Source organism: Heterocephalus glaber, unplaced genomic scaffold (genome assembly GCF_053883595.1).
Source record: "Heterocephalus glaber isolate CG9 unplaced genomic scaffold, H.glaber_assembly_v1.0 deba00001720, whole genome shotgun sequence".
NCBI classification, from domain to species: domain Eukaryota; kingdom Metazoa; phylum Chordata; class Mammalia; order Rodentia; family Bathyergidae; genus Heterocephalus; species Heterocephalus glaber.
This window is the reverse complement of record NW_028258433.1, coordinates 763,567-782,675: the sequence shown is the minus strand read 5'-3', so window position 1 is coordinate 782,675 and position 19,109 is coordinate 763,567. Positions and strand designations below refer to the sequence as shown.

Here is a 19,109-nt window from a genome sequence, read left to right as displayed (position 1 = left end):
TGCATCTATACTAAGAAGTTTCATACTCAAGGGGATAGTAAAATAACTTCACTCACAGGATGCCAGTACACAGAGAGAACACAAAGCTCCCAAACTAGAGGAGTACCAGGGACACAGTAAAGAAATGTCCTTGTGTGGAAAGGAAAAAGAAATGAGGGGATTCATCACAACTTTTTATAAGAAGTAGCCCTTCTTGGCAACACAGTGAAGATATCTTATACTTAGAGGCAACTCTGGATTACTACATAAATAGAACATAAACCAGGGCCCCTGATCTAAAAAAGCAAAATCTCAATGTCATAGCTATACTAGTGGAAGTTTCTCACTATCTCCTTGAAGAGGAAGAACTAGATATTTATATCAAAACCTATCATATAAATTTGTTGCATATAAATATATATTGTAAAAATAATCCAGAGTAAATATATCCATCTAGTTTCATCTCATGGGCTTAGCTTTTCTCAGTGAATTTCTTCTTTCTTTACAAAATCCTGAATCACTTGACAAGCAGATCTGAGTTGAAGCCAACACTGCCTTTACACATGATAGAGATATTAAGGCTGGTGGGCCAGGTATGGAGGCAGATTTATGGAAGACTGGCTCACGTTTTGTTTATATCTCTGTACCCCAAGTAAAACAGCACACTATTCACACACAGATACACATCGGCACAGGAAGGAGTTAGTAATAACCCAATAGCTCAATGGTGGTAAACCTATGGCACACGTGCCACAGCAGGCTGTTACTGAAAGCTCTAAAAGGTTCACTATCACTGCTATCCTGCCTGGTTGGTCTGGTTGACATCATGCTCTGTTATGGCCTCATGACCAGTAAGTAAAATAAACACATGCATTCTGTCATTCAACTTAACAATTACGAGATTTTTTGTTTTACTATCACTTGGTTGGGAATGTTGAACATTACTAAGTTCAAATGCTTCATTTCACCAATGAAGAATCTTAGTCTCAAACAAATTATCTCACTCAAAAGTCCTAGTTATTAGTCAAGATCACCTTCCTTATATTTCTCTATTTTGATAATTTAAGGGAGCAATAACAGAAGTTTTCCTATGAAATTCTGAAAGACTCACTGGCTAAAAAAATAGAAAGCACGCACGATGGAGAGGTGGGCAATAAGATCTCAACCAAGGACCTGCGAGGTACCTCCTCAGCCTAAAGATGGGAAGTGGGAGTGTGTGGCTCTTAAGTCATTCATTTCTCGGGGCCCAATGCACAGCTAAGAGCTCCTTAGCACACCATGTGCCATGGCACAGGACTGCACGCGCTGGGAAGATGAGGTGCCTTTTTCTAATCCTCACAATGACACCAGGAAACTCCCTTTGATCCCTTTGAAGTCCATATGGCTCTGTATGATGAAGATCTCCTGAAAAATCCTTTCTATCTGGCCCTGCAGAAGTGGCATCCAGACTTGTGCAGCAAGGTGGCCAAATGCATGGCATTGTCTTAGTGCCCTGCAAAGGAAGCCTGTCCAGCAGTGTTCAGTCCGCCTGTCAGTTCGAGTCCTACATTTTGATACCTGTGGAAGGACATTTTCAGACCTTAAATGGAAAGGATGTGTCTATGCAAGGAAACAGGATTAAATTAGGAGCCGGTTTTGCCCATCTTCTCTCTGTTCCCATCCTCTTTGAAGAAACTTTCTACAATGAAAAAGAAGAAAGTTTCAGCATCCTGTGCATAGCCCATCCTTTGGAAAAGAGAGAGAGTTCAGAAGAGTCTTCAGCCCCCTCAGATCCTTTTACCCTGAAAACCATCGAAGATGTGAGAGCATTTTTGGGAACACACTCTGAGAAATTTGACAGGAACATCGCCTCCTTCAACCAAACCTTCCGAGAATGTGAAAGGAAGAGCCTCCGTCACCACATAGATTCGGTGAATGCCCTGTACACTAGATGCCTCCAGCAGCTTCTGAGGGACTCTCACCTGAAAGTGCTTGCGAAGCAGGAGGCCCAGATGACCCTGGTGAAGCTGGCAGTGGAGATGTACGTCCATCACCATATTTATGATCTCATCTTCAAATACGTGGGGACCATGGAGGCAAGCGAGGATGCTGCCTTTAACAAAATCATAAGAAGCCTTCAAGATCTCCAGCAGAAAGATATTGGGGTGAAACGTGAGTTCAGCTTCAACATCCCTTGTGCAAATAGAGAGCTGGCTGAGCTGAACAAATGCACCTCGCCCCAGCAGAAGCTGCTCTGCTTGTGAAAAGTGGTACAGCTCATTACACAGTCTCCCAGCCAGAGAGTGAACTTGGAGACCGTGTGTACTGATGATCTTCTCTCAGTCCTGTTATATTTGCTGGTGAAAACAGAGATCCCTAATTGGATGGCAAATTTGAGTTACATCAAAAGCTACAGATTTAGCAGCTCAGCGAAAGATGAATTGGGATACTGCCTGACCTCAGTTGAGGCTGCAATCGAATATATTCGGCAAGGAAGCCTTTCCATTAAACCACCTGAGTCAGAGGGCTTTGATGACAGACTGTTTCTTAAGCAGAGGATGAGCTTACTGTCTCAGATGACCTCAACTCCTACTGACTGACTCTTTAAGCACATCGCTTCAGGTAACCAGAAGGAAGTGGAAAGACTTCTGAGCCAAGAAGACCATGACAAAGACGCTGTCCAAAAGATGTGTCACCCACTATGCTTCTGTGATGACTGTGAGAAACTGGTCTCTGGGAGGCTGAATAATCCATCCATTGTCACTCCGTTCTCCAGAGATGACAGGGAGCACATGCCTCTCCATGTGGCTGCTCTCTGTGGGCAGGCGTCCCTCATCGACCTCCTGGTTTCCAAGGGTGCCGTGGTGAATGCCATGGACTATCACGGCTCCACTCCGCTTCACCTGGCATGTCAGAGGGGCTACCAGAGCGTGACTCTGCTGCTGCACTACAAGGCCAGTGTTGAGGTACACGACAACAACGGCAACACCCCCCTGCACCAGGCCTGCACCTACGGGCACGAAGATTGTGTGAAGGCTTTGGCCTACTATGATGTGCAGTCCTGCAGACTGGATATTGGCAGAGAGAAAGGAGACACACCCCTTCACATAGCTGCACGCTGGGGTTACCAAGGCATCTTAGAGACATTGCTGCAGAATGGGCCACCCACAGAAATCCAAAACAGGCGGAAAGAGACGGTGCTCAAGTGTGTGTTAAACTCAAAGATCCTGTCCATAATGGAAGCCCATCATCTGTCCTTTGAAAGGAGGCCAAAGCCTCCTGAGGTCCCTGCACTGTCCCCTCAACACTCTGAGGATTCTATCATCCAGGGCTCCTCCACCTCCAGCTTCTCCTCTGTGTTGGTGAGCTCTAAACAAAAGGACCCCAAGAAGGACTACAGAGAGGTGCGCTACCTTTTGGAGTGGACAGAGGAGGACCTGGACGAAGTGGAGGATGCTGTCAGTGCAGTGGACCTTGGATTCTGTCATCCCCTGTGCCAGTGCCCCAAACGTGCTCCAGCCCAAAAGAAGCTGGCAAAGATTCCTGCCAGTGGGCTGGGGGTGAATGTGACCAACTGGGATGGCTCCTCCCCGCTGCACATGGCTGCCCTGCACGGTCGAGCAGACCTTGTCCCCCTCCTGTTGAAGCACGGTGCCAACCCGAGTGCCAGGAACATAAACCAAGCCATGCCCCTCCACCTGGCCTGCCAGAAGGGCCACCTTCAGGTGGTGAAGTACCTACTGGATTCTAACACAAAACCCAATAAAAAGGACATAAGTGGGAACACACCCCTCATATACACCTGCTCTGGGGGCCATCACGAGGTTGCAGCGCTGCTGTTGCAGCATAGTGCCTCCATTAATGCTTCTAACAACACAGCCCTGCACGAAGCCGTGATAGAAAAGCACATCTTCGTGGTGGAGCTGCTTCTGCTTCACAGGGTGTCGGTGCACATCCTGAACAAGCGGCAGCGCACAGCTATGGACTGCACAGAACAGAATTCAAAAATAATGGAGTTACTTAAAGTAGTACCAAGTTGTGTTGCCTCATTAGATGATGCTGCTGAAACAGAGCACAAGGAGTATGTGACTGTCAAGATCAGGAAAAAGTGGAACTCAAAAATGTATGATCTACCAGATGAGCCTTTTACAAGACAGTTTTACTTTGTTCCCTCAGTTGGTCCATTTAAGGGAAGGACTTCAAGGGAGATTATAGCAAGAGATAGAAGTGTCCCTAATTTTACAGAAGGTTGTTTGCATGAGCCAGAGAGGCAAAGAGGCACACAGAACCAGTCGCCTGCCAGAGCAGAGCAGACTGCAGACGGCTGATGAGGGAAGTGATGACCTGCCTGAGGAGAGGCCCGGACGGAAGCAGTCGGCTCCCAGGAACCGGCGAATGCTCTGCAGGCACACTGTTGATGTCGTGGTTGTCCCCAAGGACCCAGAGACTGCCGGTAGCCTAACACCCTCCCAGGAGGCCACTATATCCCAGCCTCAACAGTAATGGGGTTAAATTTGCTGCCAGCAAGTGAGCATGTGAGATGACACTCAGCATGAATTCAGCTTACACCTAAGTATATTTGAAATAACTGGCTTGAGAGGCTGTCTTCAGAAGGTTCCCAGAAACTTTTCTGTGGCTAAAAGAATGAGTGCAACAAAAACATTTCACCATCTCTCTCCTCTTCAAAGCTAATGAATACACTTGAAAAGGAATGGAGAGAAATTCGGTAAGTGTCCAGCTCCTTCATCTGAGGTGTGTCTCTAAGTATTGGAATTTCCTGGCTGCAGGTAGAGGGTTCACTGTCAGATTCCGTCCTCCTACCCCAAGGTGCTCATCTCTGTGATAAATTAGCAAAGCATATGCAAAGAGAATCCCTTCATCTGGGATAAGCCAAAGAGAAGAAACTTAGGTTTCATGGTACCATGGAGGCCAGGCAGAAAGGTCACATCGAAATGAAGAAATAAGTGGAACCCAGAAAATGTTCCTTTGCAAAGCAGCACTTGAACCATTCTGATGTTCATCTTAGCACACGTAAGAGCTGTTCTCTTCCAGCAGACATTGGCCACTGCGTGTATGCACCTATAACAGTGTTCCCAGAAATATACCTTTCCGTTAAGAACCTCCTCCCTTAAGGGCAGAGGACAGCAGTCAGCAGCAGGGTACTTGCCTAGGACGAGCGAGGCCCTGGGTTCAATCCCTTGCACCACCAAAAAAATAAAATTTAATAAAGAACCTTTTAAAGGTCACACCTAATGAATGGATGGTTACTAGAGGGTAGATTTGGCACATCTTTCCTTAAGTCTTTTGATTCAAATTCAAAACTTACAGCACAAACCAGGTCAATGTTTAAGTTAGAATTTATTGCCATGCATTACTTTTTATAAATTTCTATAGATTATACTGTTAGTTTTTTATGTTTTTGGCCTACAGCTACAAACATGGGTTTGTCCTTGGTACATTTTCAAATAACTTTGTAATAGGGAAATGGTTTTGTGCACATTCTTGGAAATACTCGTGTATGTATAGAAGGCAGGGATCGGTTTTTTTTCTACAAGATAATTTATGATTTCTAATTTTCTAATGTGCCTTGGGTATGTGTCAAACGATGGAAACGAAACAGTAAACTTTATGATTCTTGAAAAAAAAAAAGAAAGCACTCATTATCTTCAGTGTATACAATTTTTCTAATATTTAAAGAAGTTATTCTTTCTACATGATTTTTCACAAGGTGAACTAAATCTAAAGGAAAACAGAACCATACCTAGTGCTCAGTGACTCTGGTTTGGTTAGCTTGGAATAGGTGGCTGTTTGACACGTACAAAATTATTCTTACAACATGGCCAAAACTGAACCTCCAGATGCCAAAGGAACCAAAACTCTCCCACATATATACAACCAACATGCACTCACCTGTGCAAAAACATTCCATAAAATGTGTCAGTTTAACACTGAAAAATTTTCACACTCACCAGATACAATGTCGGTATCTACTGGTTGAATAGACATATCAACAGCATTTACGGCATGAAAGGGATCTGGACATTCTTAATCGCTCCATCTATCATTTTTTATTTCATCATGTAGTATATGCAAGCAGATAAAAATCCGTGTTTCACTTCATTTATACTGTATGTTTTTCTTGAACCTTGTCTTATTTTCCATCCAGGCTCTTCTTGTTCAAGAATGTGCAATATGAGATACCTAAGGCGATTTAATAGTTCTCTCATCTGGAGAGCAAATTCACAAGGTCCAATGTGCATTTCATGGGACTGAAATTTTCTTTTTATCCTTAAATACCTATTTAAGAATCTTTTCTGTTTGAACAGTATTGCAACAGTAGTCTGGCATCTCCCGTAATTGAAATGACAGACTTGTGCATCTTTAGCTCGCACTTTAGTTTTGCTCTTTCTTCTTGCATCACTGCCTTGAGGAAGGCAGGGCAGGAGAGCCACTGGATAGGGGATAATTGAGAAACCCAGAAGGAAGCAATGGAGTACAGATGGCTTCTTACCCTCCTCTGTTGTATCCCATCATGGAGATCTTATTATCCAAATCTCCCCTTCCATCCTTCCCTTAATGTATTTCACTTTTGCTCCCCACATTTTCCTTTAACACAGGATATTTTCTACCTCTGTCCAGAAAGAATTGGAATCGTCATACTTATAATCCATGAAAGATATCTTAAACAAAATATTAACTTACATTTACTCTGCTATTCTTATACATGAAAGATGATGGCTCTGTCCTCTGTCACTTTGGATGATTTATTCCATCTTCTATGATCTGGTATTATGATTAAGTCTATGAACTTATAAGAACAATCAATTAGGAACAGAAATGATCTATGGTTTTAGAAAAACTTTCCCAGTCCTAACTCCTATACAAAGATTTAAAGGGATGGAATATAAGACCTTCATTAGTTCTAATCATCCATCCAGGACCCTAAAGTTCCTAGGCATTCATGTGGGACACCACCACAAGGAGAAATAAATGCTTGTCATTATAAATCTTAGATATGTTCTGATAAAAAGAATTACATCTTTTAGAAAATCCAACTTATAATACAGTCTAGAATTGAGTTGTTCAATAGGGGAGCCACTGGCCAAATGTTATTAAAATTAAATTAATTATTAAAATTAAATGAGATCTAGGACTCAGTTCTTTGGTGACACCTGATACATGTCAATGTCTCAGTAGCCCATGTGACTAGTGGTTACTATATCAAGAATGCAGATATAGAATATTTCATCATCACGGGAAGTTCTGTTAGGCTCAGCTGATCTGGAGACAGACAAGGGCCCTATTATAAATCAGTGAGTTAAAAAAATGTCTTACTTGGTAATGATCACTAAGAACTTAAATTTTAATGGTGCACTGTCTGTAGTTGTGCATTCCCTTGAGCCAAGTGGACATTGTTGTCATAAAACCCAGAAATTTCCAATTGTTCTTCATGGTGTTGCTCACAAAAATTGGTCCAGCTGGATGGAAGAGAGAAGAAAGGCAAAGACAGGACTCAGAGGTCCCTGCAGCCAGTATAGCTGGGTATCACTTTACTAGAAACTCCTAAGAAACATTATATGTTCATTCTGAACCTTGAATTGCTATAACTTACAGAATATTGGGGTAATGACTAGAAAGAAGTGTGATCCGTTGCATCATTAGGGACAGTACTAAGTATGTTGAATTGTTTCTAATATAAAACTACGTTCTCCAACCTCAACTCAGTCTTCTGAGCAATGCTACAATTCTCCATGCTGACTTGAAGTGTATTGCTCAAAGCAACCATTATACACCTTTTACTTAATGCAGTCCCACACCTGACTCATTCATGTTTGCTCTTTGCAATGACCCTACTTTTTAATTACTTTGGACAAATGAGGCCACCTAATATGAGAGCTTTGAGTTCTTTCCCTTCTGTCTAAAAGTGGCCATCTGTGCCACTCACATATTTTATTTCATTCCCTCCTATTTGCTCTATCTACTATCCTTACTTGCTTTCATATTCAATCTCCCCATCACATCTGGATCATACCTCAAAGTATAAGCATTATTATGCATGCTTTAAAAGTTTTTTACAAAACCAAACTTAGAACAAAACAACTTTCCCTCTTATTCTACGGACTCCTCTATGGCCCTTCTGTTCCTCCACCAATCTTTTCAACTGCAGTCTATACTCTTTCCCATCACTTTCTTTATCTCCTTATAATATGCTTTCTGCCTTTGATGACATGATACTCTACATAGAAGACCTCAAAGACTCCACCAAAAGACTTCTAGATTTAATAACTAAATTCAGTTGCACAGCTGGATACAAAGTCAACACTCAAAAATCAATAGCATTCCTGTATAAAATAACAAACTTACTGAGAAAGAAATCAGGGAAACCACATCTTTTACAATAGGATCCAAAAAATGAAATATCAGAAATCAATCTAACAAAGGAAGTAAAAGATCTCTACATTGAAAACTACAGTACTCTGAAAAAAGAGATCAAAGAGAATATCAGAAAATGGAAAGACATCCCTTGTTCATGGGTAGGAAGAACCAACATTGTGAAAATGGCCGTACTCCCAAAATTGTTATACAGATTTAAGGTGATCCCAATCAAAATACCAATGGCATACCTCACAAAACTACAGAAAATATTCCTAAAATACATGTGGAACCAGAAGAGACCAAGAATAGCAAAAGCAATTCTAGGCAACAAAGACATGAGAGGAGGTATCACAATCCCCAACTTGAAATTACACTACAAATCCACTGTGATAAAAACAGCATGGTACTAGCAAAAGAATAGACCTGAGGATCAGTGAAACAGATTAGAAGATGCAGAAACAACTCCAGACATACTCAGCCACATGTCTTTGACAAAGGAGCCAAACACCTTCACTATAAGAAAGATACCCTCTTTAATAAATGGTGCTGGAAAAACTGGCTTTTAACTTGCCAAAGATTTAAACTAGACCTATATCTTTCAACATGCACTAAAGTCAAAATGGATCAAAGATCTAAATATTAAAACAGAAACACTAAATCTGCTGGAAGATAGAACAGGTAGAACTCTTGAAGACACTAGCATAGGAAAAGACTTTATGAACAAAACCTCAATTGTCCAGGAACTAGCACAAAGAATCAACAACTGGGAACTCATCTTATTAAAAAGTTTTTGCACAACAAAAGAAATCACCAACAAAGAGACAACCAAAAGAGTGAAAAAAAAAATTTTGCCAGCTGTTCCTCAGACAAAAGACTGATATCTAGAGTATTTAAAGAACTGAAAAAATTCAAACCCCCCAAATTTAAAGACACAATCCAAAAATGGGCATCTGAGATGATACTTCTCAGATGAAGAAGTACAAATGGAAAATAAGTATATGAAAAAATGTTTAACATCATTGGTCATTTGAGAGATGCAAATTAAAACAATGTTGAGATTCTATCTCACTTCCGAAAGAATGGCTGTCATCAAGGAATCAATAACAAATGCTGAAGAGGCTTGGGAAAAAAGGAAGCCTTCTTCACTGTTGGTGGGAGTGTAGACTGACACAGCGACTGTGGAAAGCAGTGTGGCATTTACACACACACACACACACACACACACAAATAATTAGAGGTTCTATTTGACTCAGACAGCCCTCTTCTCAGTATCTTCCTGAAGAATTAAAAGCATCATACCACAGTGATATATGCACATCCATGTTCACAGCAGCACAGTCTGTAATAAACTAAATCTTGGAAACAACCCAAATGCCCATCAACCGATGAATAAAGGTGTAGTTTTTTTATACAATGGAGTACTACTCAACCATTAAGATGGATAAACTTGTGACATTTCTAGGTAAAAGGATGTACCTTGAGACTATACTCTTAAGTGAAATAAATAGGGCACACATGTGTAAACATTGCATTGTTTCTCTGGTGTAAGAAACGGAAAGTGTAAATAAGGACCAAAATGTATAATAGAGATTGTGAAATGGAAAGAAAATGTTCAAATAGGAAGTGGCACAAGGGAGGAAGGGAAAAGAAAAAGAAATGAGAAGAGAAAGATAAAATGGAAACAAAGCTCTTGTAGGAAGCCAAAGAGGGATAAAAGGGAGAGATGGGGAATGGGAAAAAATAAGAATCAAGATGTATTATGTACAGCTACAAATTCCATATGATGAATATGATCATTATGTATCTCTAAACTGTTCAAATAAACTTAATTAATGATTTAAAAAATGCTTTCTCCCTTTATGCATTTTGTTCAAACTCACAGCTAAAGGAAGGAATCTCCTATTCATGACATCTGTAGACCCATTTTTCTCCTTTTCCTCTTTTCACCTCATCTCTGTTCTGGTCCTGAACCAATATGCCCCACATTAGGCAGAGTGCAGAGGCAAGTAAATAATTTCCAAATATCTCGCATCCCTGCATTTCATAGAAAAAGGCTAGCACAGTAAAATCTTTGGGCTGTTCTCCATTAGTGTTCTGAAATTTCATCTCATTATAACAAGGAAAGAATAAAAGTAATATTTGGCTCAGAAGGAAAGCATCTGTAATTTTAGCAGAACTATGATCTCTGTTTCTGTTCTCCAACCTACTTTACCCACCATTATCCTATGACATTTTCTCTAATATAATTCTGATTATTCCTCATTTGAGACTATAATGATTCCACATGTTTTATAGAATGAAGTCATAGAATTCTAGTTCTTGAGAACCAAAACTCAATTCATTTAATGTAATCTCTCCCAACTTTATAATCAATATCTGTACTACTCAGCATTTTATTAGTGTACACAAAGAACTTAAAAGAAAAAATGTTTTATTTGAGATCACAGTTTAAGTGGATGCAATCTATGGCCATGTGGCCCTATTGCCTTTAGGTCTGTGGCATCATGTTGTGAGTACATGGTGGAGGAGACCTTCACCTCATGGAGACCAGAAAATAAAGAGAGACAGAAAGGGGCTGGGATCCCAATATCCCCTTCAAGGGCACACCTCAAATGACCTAACTTCCTTTCAGCAGACCACCACCTCTTAACAGTTCTACCACCTCCTAATAGCACCAAAGGCTGATGGCTAAGCCATTAACGCATGTGTTTTAGGGGGACATTTGTCCAAACGATAGCAATTGGAGTCCAGTGAGGTTGAACTGACTTCCCAAAAATTACCCCATTACTATAAATTCTGGTTTTGAAGTATGCTATGGATGCAAATATGTCATGTTTCTGATTTTTAACTCAAGCCTCATGGGGGGCAATGTGATTTCTAACATTTTCATCCAAATACTTGAGTTATAGAGGATAAAGGCAGATATGATTACATATACGATAAGTATTTTCACTTACAAGCGATAATAAATAATACTCAGAAAAATCATGTTCTCTTTTGTAAATGTGTATTAAAAAGTAAAGAAAAACAACTGAATGTACGGAAATTACTGGGAAAATTAACAGCAAGATTCAATGAAAATAATTCTATTTTTTCCTAATAAAGAATACTTTAAATCACATAATTATAGATTCCATGGAACTAGATACATAAATCCATCAGTGACATCTGTCCGACTTCCACATTTCCAGAGAAAATTAGAAGTTTATTTTGTATTTTGTTCTCACTCTTCTCTTTCCCTCACCCACTCAAACTGGATTGAGACATTTGACAATACAAACTCCAGTACAATGAAAATTAAAGTCTAGCAAAGTGAGAAGCTGTGCAAAGTCATTTACATACTGTGAAATCAAATGTTCCCATTTCTTTTCCAGCACACATTGCAAAAGCATAGAAATAAAATCAGATCCAACTCTTAGTTCTATTTTGAGCAGAGGTTTTAAATGCCATCAGCTTAGATTAATGTGCTATGTATTAGTCACCTTGCATAAATGTTTCATTTAAAGGAACTCAATTGAATGTTTTTCCTTAAATGATAATATGCTAAAGAGCTGGCAGAATACTCTCAGATAAAGAAATCAAAACATGACTTTCTTGCTTGTATTTATAAATATCCAAACAACTACAAGATTATAGCCTAAAACTAACAGATTCCTATGAAAATAACTCATCAACTTTTATCTTCATGTCCCATAAATAATATTTGTTTTAGTCTATCACTCAAAAAGCCATTAATTATATATGTGATAGATGACTGTAAAACTTTAGAACTGGAATGGTCACCTAAGTCAGCTCTCTGACTTATATGTTATCATTACCACTTTTTAACACCTGCCAGACATTATTCATCCAACCTGACTATATTTCCAACACTGCTTTTGAATACTCAACATTGAATTTTATACACAGAGCCAATGGATGGAAATAGTCTCACAAAGAGTGTTTTTATTATGCAAAGTCTTTGTATCAGTTCCTTTCTTTTGCTAGGCCAAAATACCCAAAAACTGCAATTAGAGGAGAGGCCTGTCATGGTTCACAATTTCAGTGGGCTCAGTCCATGATCAGCAGGCTTCAGGGAGAAATGGTATGATAAAACAGCTGTGGCCAGAAAGCAAAGAGAGAAGTGAGAAGCTGAAAACAAGAATACAACCTTCCAGGTCACAGCCCCAGTAATCCACCTCTTCCAACCTGGCCCCACCTCCTAACAGTATATTCAGCTACTAACCTCACCAACACATGGATACACTGATTAGTATAAAGTCAACATGATTCAATCACCTTCCAAACACATAAGAGTTTTGGGGAACATTTTAGATTAAACCATAATATTCTGGCACTAGCTTTAAAAAGGTTAATGTACATCTCATAATGTAAAATGTACTTAGTTTATCTCTAAGAGTTGCCAAAGTCTTAATAGTTCCAGTGTTACTGGAAAGTCCAGTCCAAAGTCTCCTCTGAACCTCAAGACAAACTCTTAAATATGAGTCCCTGAAAAAAATCAAAAAGAAAGTTAAATACTTCCAATATACAATGCCACAAGGATAAACATTCCCATTCTAAAAGGGAAAAATAGCAGAATACAAAGGAATTAAGTCAAAGCATGACTGAAAACCAATAGGACAAACATCAAATCCTGCAGGTGCATGTTTAGAGCCTGAAAAGGCTATGGCAAAATGAGCGCTCCAATGGCTTGAGTGGCCCTGTCCCCACTGCACTGCTAGTTGTAGTGCATATGGCCTCTCTTAGGCTGGCTACTTGGGCTGGCTATGCTTACTGCCTGTGGCTATCCTCAGCAGATATTCCATGTTTTTGGCATCTCTAACTTACTGGGGTTTCCACTGCATCTTCAGTTTCACCCTCACAGCTTCATGCATCATCCTCTCAGAGGCACCTAGCAGGTACTTTAACTCTGTCACATGTTTTCGCCTGGGATAGAGGCTTTTATCTGAAACCTGAGTAGAAACTTCCATGACTCCATAACTCTTGAATTCTGCATGCCTGAGAAAATATAATCATGTGGATGAAACTAAAGTCTGCCACTGGCTTGAGCAATAGCCTTGGCTCCCTTGGCCATGGTTGTAGTGACTTCTGAGTGCTGGGATGGCTGAAGACAATGATATGAATCCTGAGGAACCAATTCAGTAGTAGCCTGTTCTTGAGTAGGTACCAATGGATTCCTTCTCAAATGAAAGTTTAAAGTTTTGAATGCTTGAGCCTGTGATAGGTGGGGCTTTGCTAGATCCTGAGATGCCCTCAAAACATCATTCCTGTTGTCATGATGCAAAGTACTTGGCTTCTTTTTAATGTCAATCTCTTCTACAATCATACTTTCCTTTGCTCCAGTTTTTCAGGTCATTCCATTCTGGAGAAACTACAAAATTGTCAAATCATTTAGCTCTGCTGTTTGGTCCTGATTCTCACTGTAGATTGGGCTAAAAGCATCCAGCAGTAGCCATGCCACAGCCTGAACACTGAGATGCTGTGAAATTTCCTCCAGCAGATGAATTAATCTGCTACCCTTCATCTCAGTCTTCTGCAAAGTCTCAGGACATGGGTGAAAATGAAGGCAAATTTTCTGCCAAAGTATAACACACATGGCCTCTAATTCAACTGCCAATGGACTCCTTTATCCCTCCTGAAAGCTCTTGAGCCTGCTCGTTACTGTCTGGATCCCAATCAGCCTTCTGGTTTTCTGACATCCAATCAGAACTGCCCATTAAGCAGGAAGACATAGAAAACTAGTACCTAGAGTAGGGCATTTGCTGTGACTGTACCTGATCCAATCACCTTTTAAATATAGTACATGAGATTTCTGGGGACATTTTAGATATATACCAAAAAGCCTGTTTTTAGCCCACTGATTATTCAATTCCATTTAATGTTACCATCAACCTTATTGATGGTTTTAAAACTGTATTTTAATTATTATTAATAGTATTATTATTTTACTATGATGAAAAAAGGGCATAATGAAGCTAATTATCTTGTCTAAAGTCACAGAGCTGGGAAATGGTAAGGTAGCATCTAAACCCAGGCAATCTTCTTCAGAGTGTGATTTTTTTTTTGTACTGTTGAAAAAGAGAGATGTTGGTCAAAAGGTATTAAGTATCAACTAAAGAAAATGAATAAGTTCTGCTACTCTAACGTACAGCACTGGGTCAATACTTTTAAATACTGTATTATGTATTTGAAATTTGCTAGAGAATAGATCTTAAATATTCTCAATAAACACATTTCTAAAAGGTGCCTATATGAGCTAATAGACATATTAATTAGCTTGATGGTGGTAATCATTTCACAATGTATGGATATATCCAAACATCACACTGTACACTGAAAATATACATTTTTGTTGTTGCAGTTGTTTATTCATTATACCTCAATAAAAGTGGAAGAAAAACAAGGAAGATATCTAAGGTCTTTCTAGAGACTGCTAAATATAAAAATATGAGAAAATAAAATGAAATAAAAGCCAGTACAGGGAAAATGTCTTTAAAAGAAATTTTCAAACATACACAAGAAGTGGAATAGTATAATTTTCATAACCCTCATGGTTTCATCATCCAGCTTCATGGAATTTCAAAGCTTCCTTAAGCATTTTTCATCTATTCTTCCCCACCTGCACTAAGTTTTCTTTGCTGTAGCATTTTACAGCAAACCCAGAATGTCATTACCTGAAATCAGTATGGAATCCAGAGGCATAATACAGTAGCGCTGAGCCAGCCTGAAGAGGCCCTCAGGATGTGAGGTCTTTCTTCACCCTAGCTCAGAGGGAATCAGATATCCTTGCCTTCCTGTGCCTCTTCTCCTACCTGTGCACCAAATTTTGTCTATTCTTTAGTAATAGGCACCCAGAATTTTCCTGCATGGATTTCTGTGTATAATCCTATCTTCACAGTTCCCTGCAAGGGTGAGGACACTGGAGTCCAGGCTCCCGCACTGAGCTTATTGCTTAGTATGTGGTAGATGCTAAAAGAATGCAGGACCTGGGGGAGAGAAAGTAGATAAGCTAATTTTCATAAAATAAGACAGCCAAGAAAAATGAAGCCATTCAATTAGACAGTTTTAATATAAATAAAAATATGCTCCACAAACTTGCAGTTTATCTTAACAACCATAAATGGTCAACTTTCCTAAAAGCAAAATAAAACAAGTTTACTCCTATCTCTGGGAAGACTTGATCACTGTCCAAGTGTTTTGAAAGGGAATGAACAAAGATGTAAATAAAGCTTAATCTCAAATAGGCAATAGCTTCTCTGAAATCTTACCTCACAAACCATTCTCAGCTCCTTTTTTTTCATGAATAAAAAATGACTCCATCTTTGCCAATAAACATGAGATAGATTAATGGCTGTAGGAGTTATTAGAAACTAACACTTCTTATCAATTCTGATCTTACTTAAAACATATGTCAGACACAGAAAATCAAACTATGTATGTAAATGTATTTTGTAGTATTCATGAGTGTAAATGTTGAATGAACATTGCAAAAAGCTTTCATATTAAACCTCATTTTCATTGATTAACCTTCCAAAGAGGCTAGTGATTTTTGGCTTTGGATTATTAACCCCAGAACCCAAATGCTATTCAATAATTAAGAGAAGATCTTTTTATTTTCAGTATTAAAACAAGAAATAAAACTCAAGAATTTAATGATATCTAATCTTTTCAAATCAAGATATCTAATTTTGGAAGCACTGAAATTCTCTCATGAATAGTCTCAACTATAAAGTTTTAGCCCAATATTTAAAAATCTTTTAATTTATGCCAAGAGATATATAGTTACACATTTGTAAGACTATTAGATCAACCTGTATGACTTTTTTTTCAAGATAATTATACTTTAGATTGTCTATTATCTTTCCTATCTTTTGACATAAGTTATCTATAGGTACATCAAAGTCAATGAAAATAGTAACTTAGAGATCCTAGAAAGATTGTGAAAACGATAATTATGAACTTCACTATGAAAATATGCACACCAAATAAAAATGTGGTCCAAATACAGCCTAATCTAAAAACTACCTGAGCTTTCTTCAAAAGTTTCCTTTCCCACACTCTTAGATTAAAAACAAAAAAAGGAAACATTTCTTTTGGGAGAGAACTACCTTAAAACTTTGGTAAGGTGAAGGACAGTATACTTTAGTGTGAGAATTACTAAAATTAGTAAACCCCTATGTTCAAGGAGTTTATAATCTACAGTGAAGACATGAAACAAATCACTACAATAAATAAATACATGATAAGAAAAGATATAAGGAAAGAGCCCTAGGAATTCCCAAGAGAAAAGATCATACTGGATTGGCTTTTTAGAGGAATTTCAAGTATACCTGAAATTTACAGAGAGAGAGATAGGAGACAGCAGAGAAATATGTTCCAGAGAAAAATCCAAAACTCAAATGCAGGAAACTGAAAGCCCTCAGAAAAAATGTGAACAGCTCATTAACTAACACTAAGGCTGTATGTTGGAAGATGGTGTACTGGAAATATGGAAGCAGATCAGGCAGGTCCAGCTCATGGAGTACCTAGAATGTCCAGCAAGGAGTTGAAGCAGATGCAGGGACATCATGGAACAATCAAACCAAGGTCAAAGGGAAAGCTGTTTTGGACTGTGTGTCTTGTAAAGTAGAGAACCAAGATATGTCAGGAATAGCTCAAGGTGAGAGCTATCACAGATTTCAAGTAAGATAATGAGAAAATAAAAAATTATATAGTATATGCCAGAGAAAAATAATTAACCAGAATTGATTATTGAGTATAAAAGAAGGCAAAAATGCAGGTAACAGATAATTCTTTTTTTTTTTTTTTCAGATAATTCTTATTCCTCAACTTTCAGCCTGAGTTGCCAAATCACAGACATCATTAAAAGATACAGCAGCTTCGAGATGAGGTGTTGGTCTATAAAAGAAAACAAATACTTTGGGGTTTGGGGGGAAAATGTTCAGTTGGAAGTGACTTGGGTCACCTGGATGGAGACATGTGACTGAGCATTCAGAATTGGGATGAGTGCTTCTAGAAAGAGGTGGGGCTGGAGAGATGGATGTGAGTAACATATCCAGTGTGCTGACAGCTATGGATGAGCTAACCAAGGCAAAGATTGAAGGCACAAATTCTGAGAGCAAACTTTGAGGAGCTCAGATGCATGGGGCTCATGGAGACCCATCACAATGAACAGCACCAGTGATGGGAACGCCTTAGAATGCAGAAGGCTTTCTGGATGCACCAATAGCCTGGCTCCTCAGATGACCTCCTAGAGCCTACCTCCACTCGTCCAAATACTGCCTAGTTTATAACACTCTCTGATAAAGTCGCGAGTACCTGTTCAGGAATTAGCTCTCAGCCTCCAGCCCTCAACTCTGTCATTTTCTAGGCTCTAAGAACACTTATCCTGTGCCCTGATTACCTACAGGAATGTTAGCCTCTTTTCTACTTCCTCACCTGCATCCCACTTGCCCTGTCATTCTACTGCTTTTCTTTACCAGGAAAGGGGATAGGACAAAACTCTTAATTTTTCTTTTTCACTTCTCTTTTCAAATTCTTTGCCTCATGATTTCTGGTCTTAGATAACCCCAAAGAGAAAATATGATGGTAAGATACTTTAAAGTTCTAATAGCCTATGAACGTAATTCATTTCTCTGTGCACATAATTCATTTCTGTATGTCTGATCCATTTGCAAATAATGTGTGGAAAAGGTGCAAAGACAAAGAAAAGCACTTGACTTACAAAGCCACTGCCTAGCGGGATTGAACTAATGACACAGAACCTGAGCTCAAGGATGAGAGAAGAATCCATGCTGAACAGCTGGGTCCCAAATGGCCCCTGCCACCTCGTTTCGGGGGTGGGGGGCTATATTAGGTCCCCTCTCCACACTTATCACCACTTGTCCTCAGGACCCAGGAAGACAACAGTTGGGCAACAAGTTGCAGTTGAGCCAAGATAGCCTAGGAAACAGTAATAAATTGATAATACATCACTTAGAAGTATCCCAAATATAGCATGCAACAGTCAGTGTGAACATTATTCAGAAGCGCATATTAGAATGAGCATCTGAAAGTGTGGATTACACACTTGCAAGTAGTTCTGTATTATTTTCACGTGTCTGATTTTGAGATGTCTACTGTGCTATGATATAATTCCTAATGACAGTGGTATTCCTAAAAATGAATCCTATGTGACCATAATGTCTGCATGTAATCAACCGTCCAAGAAGAAAAAGAAGAACCAAATCTTATATCACATAGGCTGTTTCTACAAGTTGAACCAACAAAGCTTTACTAGTAGGATATGATCTAAGAATTTCCAGGTCTCTAAAGAGCTTCATATTGTACTTACACCTTGTCTCTCCACTAGAAGGAAAACACAATTTTTCTTGACTTTAAATCTAATAATAATTTTAGTTATAACGGTTGATGGTACTCAGACATCAATTTAAGTACATGCAAAGGTTTTCTGTGGTTTATTTATAAAGCACAAATTTTTTTATAGTAAGTACCAAATAACTATAAATCAATTCTTGAATGCTATTTGGTAAAATAGAAAACAATTCTGAGGAGCAAATATCAATTTTAATATAAAGTCTTTAAATAGGCATTATTTTCTCTGGAACATAACAGGCCTTGTTCCCTGGACATTGAGGGGATCCTTAGCTAGTATCCCTTGAAGTGGAAGTGGGACTATCCTAAGCATATGTAGAATTGTTCAGCCCACCCTTCTTAGCTCTTTTTTAACAAAAGCTGTTATTCTGGGGATATGGCTTAACTTACTTTGAGAATAT

General features: G+C 39.0%; 1 protein-coding gene and 1 pseudogene across 8 annotated transcripts in view; one reads left to right on the top strand and one right to left on the bottom strand.

The window, feature by feature from the left end:
* Mtus2 (microtubule associated scaffold protein 2) overlaps positions 1–19,109 on the bottom strand; it is a 716,842-nt gene that overhangs the window by 382,748 nt on the left and 314,985 nt on the right. The gene's annotated exons all lie outside the window — the stretch shown is intronic.
* Positions 1,316–5,013, top strand: LOC106010223 (ankyrin repeat domain-containing protein 27 pseudogene; annotated as a pseudogene).